This window comes from Ranitomeya imitator, chromosome 6 (genome assembly GCF_032444005.1).
Source record: "Ranitomeya imitator isolate aRanImi1 chromosome 6, aRanImi1.pri, whole genome shotgun sequence".
Classification (NCBI taxonomy): Eukaryota; Metazoa; Chordata; class Amphibia; order Anura; family Dendrobatidae; genus Ranitomeya; species Ranitomeya imitator.
Window position 1 is genome coordinate 470,949,200 of NC_091287.1, and position 13,862 is coordinate 470,963,061.

The 13,862-nt window shown below is 42.4% G+C and overlaps 1 protein-coding gene across 2 annotated transcripts in view; it reads right to left on the reverse strand.

Annotated features, from left to right (window-relative positions):
- Nucleotides 1–13,862, reverse strand: part of PAG1 (phosphoprotein membrane anchor with glycosphingolipid microdomains 1) — a 250,807-nt gene that overhangs the window by 111,018 nt on the left and 125,927 nt on the right. For both annotated transcript variants that reach the window (XM_069731523.1, XM_069731525.1), the window contains one exon: nucleotides 7,773–7,873. The gene's annotated coding sequence lies outside the window, so the exon portion shown is untranslated. The remainder of the gene's footprint in view (nucleotides 1–7,772; nucleotides 7,874–13,862) is intronic.

The following is a 13,862-nucleotide window of genomic DNA, read 5'->3' on the forward strand; positions in this document are numbered from 1 at the left end:
AGCCCGAGCGCCAACCTCACAAGACTGCACAAAAGAACGCACATCCCTCGACAAGGAAGGCCACCAAAAAGACCTGGCCACCAAGTCTCTAGTACCAAATATTCCAGGATGACCTGCCAACGCAGAAGAATGGACCTCGGAGATGACTCTACTGGTCCAATTATCCGGAACAAACAGTCTCTCAGGCGGACAACGATCAGGTTTACCCGCCTGAAACTCCTGCAAAGCACGTCGCAAGTCTGGGGAGACAGCAGACAAAATCACCCCATCCCTAAGGATACCAGAGGGCTCAGAATTTCCAAGGGAGTCAGGCACAAAACTCCTAGAAAGAGCATCCGCCTTCACATTCTTTGAACCTGGCAGGTATGAAACCACAAAATTGAAACGAGAGAAAAACAGTGACCAACGAGCCTGTCTAGGATTCAGACGCCTGGCAGACTCAAGGTAAATCAAATTTTTGTGATCAGTCAAGACCACCACACGATGTCTAGCACCCTCTAGCCAATGACGCCACTCCTCAAATGCCCACTTCATGGCCAAAAGTTCCCGATTACCAACATCATAATTCCGCTCAGTGGGCGAAAACTTTCTAGAAAAAAACGCGCATGGCTTCATCACTGAGCCATCGGAGCTTCTCTGTGACAAAACCGCCCCCGCTCCAATCTCGGAAGCATCAACCTCAACCTGAAAAGGGAGCGAAACATCTGGCTGACGCAACACAGGAGCAGAAGAAAACCGGCGCTTAAGTTCCTGAAAGGCCTCCACAGCCGCAGGAGACCAATTAGCAACATCAGCACCCTTCTTAGTCAAATCCGTCAAAGGCTTAACAACACTAGAAAAATTAGTTATAAAACGACGATAGAAATTAGCAAAGCCCAAGAACTTCTGTAGACTCTTAAGAGATGTAGGCTGCGTCCAGTCACAAATAGCCTGAACCTTGACGGGATCCATCTCAATAGTAGAAGGGGAAAAAATATACCCCAAGAAAGAAATCTTCTGGACTCCAAAGAGACACTTTGAGCCTTTTACAAACAAGGAATTGGCCCGCAGGACCTGAAACACCTTCCTGACCTGCTGAACATGAGACTCCCAGTCATCAGAAAAAACCAAAATATCATCCAAATACACAATCATAAATTTATCCAGATATTCACGGAAAATATCGTGCATAAAGGACTGGAAGACTGAAGGAGCATTAGAAAGTCCAAAAGGCATTACCAAATACTCAAAATGGCCCTCAGGCGTATTAAATGCGGTTTTCCACTCATCACCTTGCTTTATTCGTATAAGATTATACGCACCCCGAAGATCAATCTTAGTGAACCATTTAGCCCCCTTAATGCGAGCAAACAAATCAGTCAACAATGGCAAAGGATACTGATATTTTACGGTAATCTTATTCAAAAGACGATAATCTATACAAGGCCTCAAGGAACCATCTTTTTTGGCCACGAAAAAAAAACCTGCTCCCAAAGGGGACAAAGATGGACGGATATGTCCCTTTTCCAAGGACTCCTTAACATAATCCCGCATAGCAGTATGCTCTGGCACTGACAGATTGAACAAACGACCTTTAGGAAATTTACTGCCTGGAATTAAATTTATAGCACAATCGCAATCCCTGTGAGGAGGAAGCGAACTGAGCTTAGGCTCCTCAAAAACATCCCGATAGTCAGACAAAAACACAGGAATCTCAGAAGGAGTAGATGAAGCGATAGAAATCGGAGGTGCATCATCATGAACCCCCTGACAACCCCAGCTTAACACAGACATTGATTTCCAGTCAAGGACTGGATTATGAGTTTGTAACCATGGCAGACCAAGTACTAGAACATCATGCAAATTATACAGTACCAGGAAGCGAATCACCTCCTGATGAACGGGAGTCATACGCATGGTCACTTGTGTCCAGTACTGAGGTTTATTCATAGCCAAAGGTGTAGAGTCAATTCCCTTCAAAGGAATAGGGACTTCCAGAGGCTCCAGACTAAACCCACAGCGATTGGCAAATGACCAATCCATAAGACTCAGGGCAGCGCCTGAATCCACATAGGCATCGACGGAAATGGATGATAATGAACAAATCAGAGTCACAGACAGAATGAACTTAGACTGTAAAGTACTAATGGCAACAGACTTATCAACCTTTTTTGTGCGTTTAGAGCATGCTGATATAACATGAGCTGAATCACCACAATAAAAGCACAACCCTTTTTTCCGCCTATACTTTTGCCGTTCACTTCTGGACTGAATTCTATCACATTGCATTATCTCAGGTGACGGTTCAGACGACACCGCCAAATGATGCACAGGTTTGCGCTCCCGTAAACGCCGATCAATCTGAACAGCCATAGTCATAGACTCATTCAGACCAGCAGGCGCAGGGAACCCCACCATAACATCTTTAATGGCCTCAGAAAGGCCATCTCTAAACTTTGCAGCCAGAGCGCACTCATTCCACTGAGTAAGTACCGACCACTTCCGAAATTTTTGACAATAAATTTCTGCTTCATCTTGCCCCTGAGAGAGGGTCAACAAAGCTTTTTCAGCCTGAATCTCTTGGTTAGGTTCCTCATAGAGCAAACCCAATGCCAGAAAAAACGCATCCGCATTAAGCAACGCAGGGTCCCCTGGTGCCAATGCAAATGCCCAATCCTGAGGGTCACCCCGCAGGAAAGATATAATTATCTTGACTTGCTGAGCAGGGTCTCCAGAGGAGCGAGATTTCAAAGAAAGAAACAACTTGCAATTGTTCCTAAAATTCAGAAAACGAGATCTATCTCCAGAAAAAAACTCTGGGACAGGAATTCTAGGTTCAGACACAGGAGCATGTACAACAAAATCCTGTATATCTTGAACCTTAGCGGCAAGATTATTCAGGCTGGAAGCCAAACTCTGGACGTCCATGATAAACAGCTGAGATCAGAGCCATTCAAAGATTAAGAGGAGGAGGAAGTAGCCAGGCTGCAATAAGGCTAGGCAGCAAACTCTGAGGGAAAGGGGGAAAAAAAAAAAAACTTCCTCAGACTACTTATCCTCCTACTTCAGCCAATACAATTAACACTTTGTGGCCGGTTATACTGTCATGATCCCAATGGCAGGGGATCACAAAAATGACAAGCACAGATACCAACAAGCTCTAGGGCGATGGAACCTGAGCTGACCGCGACCCTAAACCCAACACACAAATAAAAGTAGCCGGGGAACGTGCCTACGATGATCCTAGACGTCTCGCTCCAGCCGAAGATCTAACTTCCCCTATCAGAAGAAACACAGACCTCTCTTGCCTCCAGAGAAATACCCCACAGCAAATAGCAGCCCCCCACATATAATGACGGTGAAATGAGAGGAAAGCACATACGTAGTATGAAAACAGTTTCAGCAAAATGAGGCCCGCTAAAGCTAGATAGCAGAGGATACAAAAGTGAACTGCGCGGTCAGCGAAAAACCCTTCAAAAAACCATCCTGAAATTACTTGAACTCATGTGCCAACTCATGGTACATGAAAAGCAATTTCAGCCCACTAGAGCAACCAGCAGCAGAGAATCACATATCTGCAGGCTGGACTAAAACCCAAATTAAGCAAAACACAAAACAGGAAAATCCAAACTTAGCTTGTCCAGAAGGTTCTAGGAGCAGGGAGCAGAGGTAACAAGACACACTGGATACATTGATAACCGGCGAGGAAATGCCAGCAAAGCCAGGTTAAATAGGAAACTCCCATATGCTGATGGAACAGGTGGAACCCAGAAACCCAGGAAAGACAAATCACCCAGTACCATCAGTAACCACCAGAGGGAGCCCAAAAACAGAACTCACAAGACTTGTCATGACCGAGACAATTCTTAAGCCATTCCATTTACTTCACAAAATAGATCTCCCTCACTAAATCTTAAGATGGCCACACACATTAGGAAGTCGTAGGCTCACGGTTGACCATCTCCCGAGTGAGCGATCAACCACTGAGCAATCTTCTATATAGACTTTTTAGTTAAACATTGGATGTTCTAGTGGTTCACACTGGCCACGTGGTCCTTTGGGAGGCCTTGGGTTTATACTGCAGATTCCTTTCTTCAGATTGGCTGCAGTGAATAAATGCTTATTCCCGATTGTTGGCCATTGTAAACAAGTTGCCAGTCACACGACAAACTGGAAATGCTCATACCTCAGAAAAATGGCATAAAATTGTAATTGTCGGCAGTGCATCATCATGTAAATGGGGACAGAAGGGTTATGGTAACCATAGTTATTCCCTATACAGTATTAGTCAGCCTGTGTGGACGGGCCAGTAACTGAGCGCTCGTGGACTAGTATATGGTTGATTGGCACTTGTTAACGAGCCACAATTGCCGAGTGTCACACAAGAGGCAGATATCTGATAACAGAAATATAATTATAGCTGCAGTGGTAATAGCAGTGTCCAAGATTAGCATAGCTAAAAGACTAATAGCTAAAGACCCCTAACCCCGACCGTCCGTTACCGCTACCGATGCCCCATACACAGGACTGCTGTGTTCTCCATGAGACACCTTGATATCCACCAGAGAACAAACAGGTCAGCAGCTGAAATTCAGCAGGCCGGATCCTTCTCTCCTCTGATATCTGTTGGGGAGGAGAGTCAGGTCGCACACACAGACTGCTGGGCAATCCTATTGAAATGGGCAAGTTCGGCCAAACTTAATCTAATATGTATGGGGTCCTTAAAGGAGTATTCACATCTTCAAGAACCTATACCAGTATGTAGTAGGTGTAATAATAATAATATTAATACCTCTAACTAGAAATGTAGTATAGCTATGTCACTCCAAGTGCAGGCATTGCAGTAACTTAGGTATCCATGGTTACGACCACTCATATGGTGACAGTTAGTGGTCATTACCATGGATAGCTATTGTAATGCCTTGCACTTGGGGTAAGCGACATAATGGATCATAGGAACTACACTACATTTCTCATTGGAGGTATTTGCTAATAATATTATTACACCTACTAATATTGGGATAGAATCCTGGAGATCAGGAGAAGTTCTCATCTACATAGGTGTGAAGGGACTGTGCAGGATATGTGAGCCAGGTTTTTCTATAGCTTTAACTGGAAATCCATACAATTTTCTAGCCCCTTATTTTTTTTTGTCTGCAGCACATCGACGTTTAGTGCGGTGTGCTGCCGAGACTTCCATGCAGGTGGGTAGCGTAGCTAAGAAACAGATAACGTTTTGGGTCTTTAATTATTACTGGGCAATTTGTTTTATTTTTTTATTTTTTTCACAAATTTTAACAAATTCTTATTTTTGATTCATGATGACACAAAACTTATTACTGAAGTTTATCAACGCTGGAATTTCCTGAGGGATAAATCCCATTTCTCCATCAAGTACAATATGAGAAACAGCCGTTGTTATCATAACTTCATCACTTCAGAAGCCTCGCAAAGCGAGGAACAAGCAATATAATGCAGAACGACATCATCGGTCATAAAATCCGGGAATTTGTGAGTTCCTTTAGCATAACTGCATCTAGATATAATGTAGTAAATCATATTTATTGTCGGACACAAGGACTGGAATACATTTACATGAATTTAGGAGAAACAATTTCAACTACAGCAGAAAATGGAAAAAAAAAAATTGGAATAATATTTCCACCGTAAGCTGGTCTGCCACAGTCGCGATTGTATGCAGCTGAAACCACGCCCACATGAAGTAACCAATGACAGCAGATATTACCAGGCAAATCCTGCTGCCATTGGTCCCAGCAGATGGGCGTGTTTTCAGAAGCATGAAGCTGCCGAATCGTGGAGACCTGGCCTGACAGTGATGTAAGGGTTAATGAAAAGCATAATAAAAATCCTTTTATTACGTCTTGTAGACACAATTTCTAGAATTAGGAGATTGACCACCTATCTTTAAAATTCGTCATCAATACTACACGTTCACTATTTTACATCATCATTTGTAAGTCAAAATCAGGAGAGGAACAATCAGAGGAAAAGTAGAATAGAAAGAAAGAAGCGACCAATAAAAGGAGGGCCTGGTACAACACTGTACAACCATAAAAGCAAAAAAATTTTTTAAAAAATATGTTTTTAGAGGCTAAAAAGTCTAAATATAGCAGTAATTAATATATTATCGAATGAAGCTCCTAGTGCTGGCGGGATGTCCCCGGCTCGGCTGAAGCTCTACTTTTCCCATACACTCCCTGTATGTACGGGTTTCCCGGTCTTGGGTGAAGTTAGACAATGCAAAGGCCGAGGCCATCTAGCTGGAGGTGAATCTGGATAATGTAGAGGACGCCGCTTGCTCTACTAAACGCTCTGACCCAGATTCATAAATGTGTGTAAATGTGTGCCTCCAGCAAAAGCAGAACTGTACGCAATAGCCTGCCAACCCAACCGACTATTAACACAGTGCTGGATTACTTCTCGCCTCAATGCTCGGCCAATTCCAAGAACTTTGCATCCTTCTGATTTATGTTTTGTGTCTTGTCATATGCCAGGTTTCAATGAATAATGATCTGCATATTCCTCCGACATCAGCCCCGTGTCCATGAAATACTGTACAGCTGTATGTGTGATCCCTCAGGAGGGGTGTCCCAATGGTAAGTGGACCCCAACACCAGAGCAAAGGACACCACAGCAAATTAGCAATAACTAAACGTATGGATAATAACACCATATATCTGGTGGCTCGCACTGTGTAAGCCACCAAGAAAATACTCTGGCCCCTACTTGAGACCCCAACCTCCGGCCACCATAGCCAAAGATATGATCATAGTTAAAGGAACAGTACAGACATCTGAATGAGGCATCAAAAGACGTTTAGAAACCTTAGGAGCCCAAAGGTATGTGCGTAAATATTTTCAGGAGGGTACACTCCGAAACTCACTTAAAAAAAGCACTCCTCCTCCCATCAAAGTTTTTATCCTCTGAATATATTGCAGTCATCATATTACATAGCATTGTGTACTTACAATTTCTCATTTTGCCTTTCTGCCCAGTTAATTCTGCTCTTTTCTCTGATCCATGTAGAAACAGGAAGTCTCTTGTCCCTGCAGAAATCACTTCCTTCCTAACTCCTGACCCAGTTTCTCCCCAACCATTGACTCTTGCAGTGATTTGATATTGCAGTGTGTATGTTCAGTCTTTCTGAATTTCGGTGAACTTTTAAAGCCGAGAAGCGATTAAAAAGGAGTGACGACCATTCGTCAGGCGGATTCTGCTTGGGAGCTGCTCACTATTATTTGCTTAATATAAAAAAGAAGAATCAAACTTACAAAAGCCACCATAAAAAGTGACACAAAAGACACCAAAAAGACTGTTCAGGAAAACGTTGGCGGTGTTTTTTCTGAAGTGTCTATTCCTTAAAAAACTCAACAGATAACCCGATGTCTAAGACTTGTATACACATACTCCTAGAAGAAGTCGCCAGCTTAGAAAAAGAAAACGCCACCAACTCAGCAGACGATTAGAAGACTAGAAGACTTACATTTTGCTCACATAGGCACAATGGCTTCTCCTTTGACTGAAGCTGAAATTAATACGATGTCTTTGGGTAACTGATCCAGATGGAACATTGGGTTCCTCTGGCCTCTTAGCCGGCCCCCATACTTTTCTAGGAAGCATCGAGTAATGGACTTAAATAATTTATATATTTCACAATAAACAGGTCCAGAAACCAAACCTGAATATTACTGGCCTACACCAGACAAGGCAATACTGGCAAAAAGATCATCTGTAAACTGTACTTAGGACATTGTAGAAACCTTGAGACTCACCTGGGAGTGTCCACTATCATTCCCTTCTCAGGAGGTCACATCGTCCTCTGACCCAGACACTGACAGTCACCATATTTATTTTCTTGAAACCTTGCACTGATCTGAAATGAAAAAAAATTAGATTATAATAGTTATAATGTCCCAAGTGTGGTGAAATTCAAGATGATCACAAGACCAGGAATTTATCTCAGTGTGTAAAGTTAGAAGAACATCACAATAGCAGATTAAGGTCTTCTTCTTGTGGCCAGGATATAACAGCAGGAAACGATGCCAGTGATACTTTAATACTGATATAATATTATAATATATGGGATCTTTTTAATGAATGATCATCCAATTTGCTTGTTTATAAGATATCAGTATTAACAAGAACTTTACCAGTATCCCATACCCTCTTCCTAATGCAGACCATGAATGGAAGGGATACTGCTGCTAATTAATGTAAAGCATCAGCCCTTCTAAACAAAATCTCACACATCCGTGAAACTTAGACTGTGCTCAGATTGCATCATCGGATCGGACTAGTGGTTCACCAGACCTGACAATAGGCATGAGGTTGCTTGGTGCTAACAGGAAGTTTTATTGAAGTCCATAAACTTCCAGCATAAAGAAAATGAACAGCCCTTTCTCTGACATAAAGGTAGAAATAAACTAAATAATCCATACAGCAGTACGGCCTCACTTGCTTGGATAAACGCACAGTTTTCTTAGTCAGTCTCAGATCAAGATTGAACAGCTCAGCTGGCCTTTTATATCGGTTGTACCTTCTGAATTGGAGGATGGGAAGGGCCAGTCCCACCACAGTGCTTCTAGTTGTTAGTAAGATCCGGACCCATTAAAGACCCTCTCTGCACCATCAGTGCTGGAGCCTTGTTGCCGGGTTTTACATCACCAAGGCTAGCTACCTCGGTGATACAAATCTCCCATCCAGGATATTGCCAGTTTAGAAGGCAGTTGGCTCTGACCAGTAGAAAAGCCGGACAGCTATTGCTTTCCAAGTATGGTCTGTTTCTCATGGAAGGACAGGTGTTTTTTTTTGCAATACTATGCAATTATGAATTCAGCCTAAATATAAGAGACAAATGTGGACATCCAGCAGCTTCACCAGGAAAAAATTATTAAAGGGAACCTGTCACCCCGAAAATCGCGGGTGAGGTAAGCCCACCGGCATCAGGGGCTTATCTGCAGCATTCTGTAATGCTGTAGATAAGCCCCCGATGTTACCTGAATGAGGAGAAAAAGACGTTATATTATACTCACCCAGGGGCGGTCCCGCTGCTGGTCAGGTCGGATGGGCGTCTCCGGTCCGCTGCGGCGCCTCCCATCTTCATTATAAGACGTCCTCTTCTGATCTTCAGCCAAGGCTCCGGCGCAGGCATACTTTGCTCTGCCCTGTTGAGGGCAGACAAAGTACTGCAGTGCGCAGGCGCCGGGCCTCTGACCTTTCCGGCGCCTGCGCACTGCAGTACTATCCTCTGCCCTCAACAGGGCAGAGCAAAGTACGCCTGCGCCGGAGCTGTGGCTGAAGATCAGAAGAGGACGTCTTGTAATGAAGATGGGAGGCGCCGCAGCGGACCGGAGACGCCCATCCGACCGCCCCTGGGTGAGTATAATCTAACGTCTTTTTCTCCTTTTTCAGGTAACATCGGGGGCTTAGCTACAGCATTACAGAATGCTGCAGATAAGCCCCTGATGCCGGTGGGCTTACCTCACCCACGATTTTCGGGGTGACAGGTTAAGAGGCTCAAATTATTAATTAAAGAGTTAAATCAATTTTTTTCCTGGCTTATGAAGTTCCCTTAGGCCAGGTTCACACGTGCGTAGAAAAAAATTGTTAGCGTTTCATCCAGAAAACAGACAATTTTTTTTCTTACTTGTCATCCATATGCAATCTGTTTTTTTCAGCTACTATTAATCTACAAGACTATTTAAAGTTTCCTATATTAAAGAATTACAGTGTATCTGTAAAAATCGGATGCTATTTGCATGGAAGCTTTTTTTTTTTTGCGTACCCATAGCCTTGAATGCATGAGGAAGCAAGTGCAAGTTGCATTTTTTATTTTACAAGCAGAAAAAGAAAAGAAAAAAACCCGCTCGTCTGCACTGCTCCACTAAATAACACTAGTCCGAGTGCGGTCTGTTTCTTATTGACAGAACTCAGATTAACCCCTTAATGACCGCCAATACGTCTTTTAACTGACCTGACATATAAGAGAATAGCCTCCCCATACAGATGACAATCCAGCATCTGTTGGTTGTACACTATAGCTGACAACTTGCTGTATCAGCCACGATCAGTATTTGCACCATCTAAATCTGTTTAACCCCTTAGATGCTGCTGTCAATAGTGACTATATCATTATAAAGGGTTAACAGAGTGTGGGGGCTTCTTCTTTATCCCAATTGGTGCCCTCAGATCATGATTTTGTTGTCCTGATGTTTGCGATGGCAATTCATGACCAAATAGTGGCCTTAGAGTCTGACGGCTGTAGTAATCTGTTTAGAAGTTAGCAACATTTAGGTGGTAAAAATACACATTTTCATTTCTGTCATGCCACTTTGCATTAATTCCTGTAAAGCACCTGAAGAGTTAATAAACTACCTGACAGCAGTTTTCAATATGTTTAGGGGTGCTGTTTTTAAAATGGTATCACGTTTGGGGGTTTCCCAATATATGGGACCCCTAAAGTCACTTCAAACATGGATAAGTCCCTAAAAAAATAAATGTGGTAAATTTCTTTGAAAAAATGAAAAATTGCTGCTACATTTTTAAACCTCCTAAAATGCTAACAAAATAAAATAACATTTTACAAATGGTGCTGATGTAAAGCAGACATGAGGGAAATGTTATTTATTAATGGTTTGCTGTTGTATGACTATCTGGATTAAAGGGATAATCATTCAAATTTAGAAAATTGCTAATTTTTTAACATTTTTCTCAAATTTTTTATATTTTTTATAAATAAACACAAAAAACATTGAACTAAATTTACCATTATCATAAAGTATAATGTGTCACGAAAAAACAATCTCAAAATCACTGGGATTTGTTGAAGCGTTGCAGAGTTATTACCACATAAAGTGACACTGGTCAGACTTCAAAAATTTGGCTCGGTCACTAAGGGGTTAAAGTTAAAGTTGTGGGGCGGAGCGTTCACCAGGTGTTAATGACCCCAATACAGTCATTTTAAGGCCTCATTCAGTCTTACATATGAGAAAAACAGATTATTTTGATCAGACTCTGAATTAAGTTTGGTCAGTTTTTCTTATACGTGGAGAAATAAAAAAATAAACTTTCTTTCTGACACTCTGTGAAAATCGGGCCGATGTCATTTGAGTGTGGTCCGATATTTTCACAGACCCACGGACATTCATTGCCGATTTTGATTCGACCCTTGGATCAAAAGCGAACATGTCTCGGTGATCACGGACATCTAGATTGTTCCCATAGACTATCACAGATCCAAGTGATATCCGTGAAAAACACTAGTGGAGCCCTAGTGATGGATTCCCCCAGAGTTGGTTGGGGTCCTCTACCAAAACACCGGAGGACTCTTTTGTGCACTCCAAAGTCAGAGAACAACTCCATTTTTGGACCCAATCACTTGTCACTAGGTTTAATTTTTTTAATTTTTTTTTTTAAAGCCAAAAGTTTCATCCTTAAGGCTGTTTGTACAATTTAATTTCTATCCCATTTTACTTCGCTCAGTATTCTTCTGATGTTGGATAATTAACCTTCCTAAGCAATTTTCTCGGTAACTGGTCAGGCGGTAAAACGATGTACATTTCCATAGCAACTCGCTCTTCTGCTGGAAGACAGAACAACTCGTATCAAAACTTTATTCCACAATATACAGATGAGACCTTGATAGACTATCTTTAGCTTAGCGACTTGTGAGCAATAGTGCCACCATACACCTTACCAAGTGTGGAGAACGTCACAGCAACATCTCAAGTCACAGTAGATTCACACCAAGGCCTCATTCACACTTCAGTATGTTTCAGGAGTGTTTGTATGCTAACACCAGGGGTGTCTCCAAAACATTGAACAGGTGTCAGTCACTGAATTATATTTTTCCTGTAGGCTCCACTCCTGGCTTTGGCACTCGAACACGGATACAAAAATACTAACGTGTGAATGAGGCCTAAATCGTGCCAGGATTCAATATCTTCCTGAGGGAGAAAAAGTAGTAGGTGATAATCGAGATGCGTCTAGGAACTTAGAAGCCACATACAACTCACATCGCATAACATAACTCTTGGCCATATTACTACAGAGATTTCAGGTCCTAAGCAGCAGTTGCCATTGTCTGGGATCCTACTCAAGAAATCAGTGACTTATCATTTTGGACTTAACCAACAAATAAGAATTATCCAACGTGGATAAACATTCAAGGACAGAGAAGAGCGGTTTGCTACAGAAACACAACAGTCTATGAACGCTCTCTTTGGCACGGAATTTCTTGGTTTCCTCTCCTTTTGTTTATTAATGGAATTGTACAAAGTTTAGAAGTTATTCCAGCATCCATGATTAAGCGATAACTTCCTGATTGCTGGGGATCCAACAGCTGGAACTTCACCGATCACCAGAAGCAGGGCTCTGAAGAACACCATAAGAATGGAGTGAGGGTCAAACATTGCCACATCCGCTTCATTCATTCTTAATGGGACTGACAGAGATAGCGGAGCGCAGTGTTCAGATAATCTTTGGCACTTTGATTAAGAAAGAACAGAGCGGAGGTGTCCATGATCAACCACCACACCATTCACACGGGGCTCTTCAAAGTCCAGGTTCTTGCAATTGATGGAGGTCCCCAGTGGTCAGGTCCCCAGCAATTAAGAAGTTATTCCTTAACCTTTGGAAAGGGGATAATTTTGAACCTTCGTATCACCCATTTAAGGCTTCCATACACCTTAGACCGCTGTTATCCTAATCTGCATTCAGCTAATGACCATATTTCCCAACACATGGACACTTTGGCCAAACATGCATGTTATGAATGGTGAGAAAGGAGTAAGTCATTGCCAGAAACCATTAATGGTGGCTTTTCTCCTGGGAGAACAAAGGTTAGTTGAAATTAGAAAAGACCCATACAAGTTATATCTTAGCCTAAAATCTACAAATTCCAAAGATTTTCAAGTATGTGGGCCTTTAGAGATAGCAGTAAAGAAAGGAAGGTCATACATGGTTGAGAGAGGAAAATAAAAGTATCCATGTTTTCAGGGAAGGCAAATCAGGCAGGTTGGAGATAGCAAGGAAACACACTCAAGTACAGAAGATCCTGCAGGAGACTAGTGGGTCACACCATCCTCCTCATCAGTGTGTGTCAGCACCAGAGAGGAGACACCCCTCATGGGCTGCAGGAGAAATCAGTACAGGAAAACAGCTGTGCGGATACAGGAGAGCTAGTGAGGGCAGCAGCAACCTGGAGACACATACCCCATATTCAGTGTGTATTACTACCACATAGACATCTAGAAACCAAACACTAGAAGCAGAATGTAGACTACAAACCAGGGGATCTAAAAATCAATGAAGATTGCAGGCTGAATTTTTGTGCAACCCAGTTGCGTCAACATACAAAAACATTTTTTTACATGTCTAGAGATGTTCATGTTTATTTCTTGAAGAACCCAATGGGACATAGAAATTAAAGCCGAGCATAAGTGGCCACCTCTCCTCAGAGCTTCAGAGACCAGTTCTTGAGACTGATGAAGGTCCCAGCTGTGGATATGTCATAAATGGAATAAAAAGGAATAATACTTGAGCACAGGACACCATGGATGGTTAGTGACACTCACAGGCAATCATACAACCTGCAGAGCTGTGCCAGAAGATTCGGAAACACAGAGATATATCCAAGTGTCAGTTCTTCTTCTGAAGGCGAGTATGTAGAACAGCTGGAGACAGTTGTGAACATCTGTCCGTGAGGATTGCCTGCAGAACAATGAGCGCTTGTGTCCCGGCGTCTGAATTAACTTGTTTCCCATGTTGTAGAAGAGACATTGTTATCGCATTTACAACTATTAAGAACAAAATTGCAAATGTGTGGAAAAAGGAACTGACTTCCAAGTGCCGCCTGCCAACCA